Raw genomic sequence first — 2,539 nt, forward strand, 5'->3', positions numbered from 1 at the left:
GATATTGTCTTGTCCACATGGAGTTTACTATGTATTTTATATGTTCAACTTACATGCACTTGTGTAAAATTACAGTTGTATACTTTTATTTTCGAATTATAGAATTAATAGATCTTTCATTTGTTCTAAGATCATTAAAAGGGAAAATAATCATTAAAAAAATTGTATTTGGTGTTTAAAACAAACATAGAATATTTTTTTATATGGTTTTGTCTATTTTTGCCAATTATTTAGTCAAAGTTGTTGATTTGACTTTCTTACATAGTTGAATATGTTAAAAAATGGTGTTCTCGTAAAAGTTCAAACTAACAAATCTAATAACCTCCTTTTATTATGAGATATCACATGGTCTATTTTTAATATTTTATAAAATGTAAAATTTAAAGATTATTATAGGCCAAGCTCATAGATATAGATTGAGTTCTTGACAATAGATTTGATCCACACTAATGAACTTGAGTTAGAGTAGAACAAGTAGAGAATAATATTTTCATTCTAATTCTTGTATATGTTTGTTAAAGATGTTTCTTGTTCATGATATAATGAAATTCAAAACATCATCATAACTTAATTTACCACTCTTATTTCCTCTTTTAAAATTAAAAATATTTGCATCAATCTATGTAACTCTAGTTCATTTACCGATATTTTTGTTTAATTTAGATTATTTATACTTATGTATTTGACTTAGCTTAAATGAATTTATAATAAAATGTTTGACACTTTTCAACTATATCTCTTCTATAAACATATATAATTTTACTATCATTTAAAAAAAATTAAAATTACATTAATTAACCTTACATAATTACTTTAACTAAGTATATTGCCAAATACTAAATTAATCAATTCAAATAATAAATTAATCAATATTGCCATAATAATTCAAATACCTTTAAGATCTTACTAAGAAATACACGACGATACAAGGATTTTAGAAATATATAGAATTCTAAATATTTTTAATGAGTTTTAACAGATTAAATGAAATCTTAACATTGCAGCTATTCAAGACATCATGCTTACAATAGGCCATCTATATAAAGAAGAATCAGTTTTATAAAAAGAAAGAAGAATCAAACACAGAGATTTTTTTTTCAAAATGATAGTAAAGCGAATGGGATGATTTATCTAGCTAATAAGAAATACCAAAGTAAAGTATTATTCATTATTGTACTTGCAGGTAGGCTAGTACTATTGCATTCAGTTTGCACAATAAGTGAATTAGCTTAGAATCAACCAACCAATGAAAATGAACTATTTTTCTTTTCATCAAATATTTCTAAAGTTTTTATATAAATTATTCTCATATATTATCTATACTATTTATCTGAATGATAATTGGTTCTTTTTATTTGGTGTTATAAGACCCCTTTTCTTGGAGGCTACCTCCATGTTCATTTATTTTCGGCTAGATTCTCACATACTTTTTGACATAAATTTTCTCTTACATAGATTTCAATATCACAATTTGTAAATTTTCTTTTACATAGATTTCAATATCACAATTTGTAAATTGAATAAAAAATAATTATATTATTTTAAAAATTAATAATTCAACAAAAAGAGTTTATTAAGTTAATCCTAAGCTAGGTGATTCTAATAACATTTTGATATGCAATAATCTATCAATTATACAATTTTAAATCTAGAGAAGGATTGGTTAGAACCTTCTTCACTAACTTCATTTAAAAAAATTAAAATTAAATAATTTAGTAAACTATTTTAAATGTATATTTGTATAATTATATATATTCTAATAAAAAATATAAATTATTTTGTAACTAATTAGAATTTATTTTAGTTGAAGTTAAAATTAGTAAATTCTTGTCTTTATTTTAACCAATATTAGAATTTTTGTATACCCTTCTTAAATGTAATGCAAATTTAGAATTTTTTTAAATTTTTAGTAAAAGTGTTAAATTTATTATTTAAATTATAATTTTTAACTAGTACAAAAATTATAACAAAAAGTACATGCCACTCCATACTAATTCTATTTTCTAACTTTTGTATAATAACTTAAAAAAAAAAAATCCTAATTTCTAATTAGTCTAATAACTATTAGACAAGTACATGCAACTACGTCACACTGTTCTAATGAATTGCTACTCGATTTATGTTAGGGATATTAAATTAAGCATATGCTCCAGAAGAAAAAAAATTAGAGGGTAGCAAATAATATTTAAGTTTCAGAATTTTTCCTAGAAAGCCACGCATTATAACATTACTTGTTTGAAATAAATTATTATTAAATGTTTAGTTTACACGTTTCCTTCCAAACTAATCAAGTGATAATATACTCAAAATTTTCAAACTAAAGCAATAATAAACTTAAAACTGGTGAAGTTCGCTGGAGTCCTGAAGAGTTTATAAGTGGTCTTGTAATAAAATATACAAATTACATTGTCTAGAAGAAATCAATACAATGACTGAAATTATCAAAGTTTGCTCAAAACATTGATAACTTCATTAAGCAGATCATTATTATACGAGTTTGTCTTTCAGGAAAATGAAAAGGGATATTGTGATGGTGGGA

This window comes from Cupressus sempervirens, chromosome 1 (assembly GCF_028749045.1).
Source record: "Cupressus sempervirens isolate cs-2001-9-10 chromosome 1, ASM2874904v1, whole genome shotgun sequence".
Taxonomy (NCBI): Eukaryota; Viridiplantae; Streptophyta; class Pinopsida; order Cupressales; family Cupressaceae; genus Cupressus; species Cupressus sempervirens.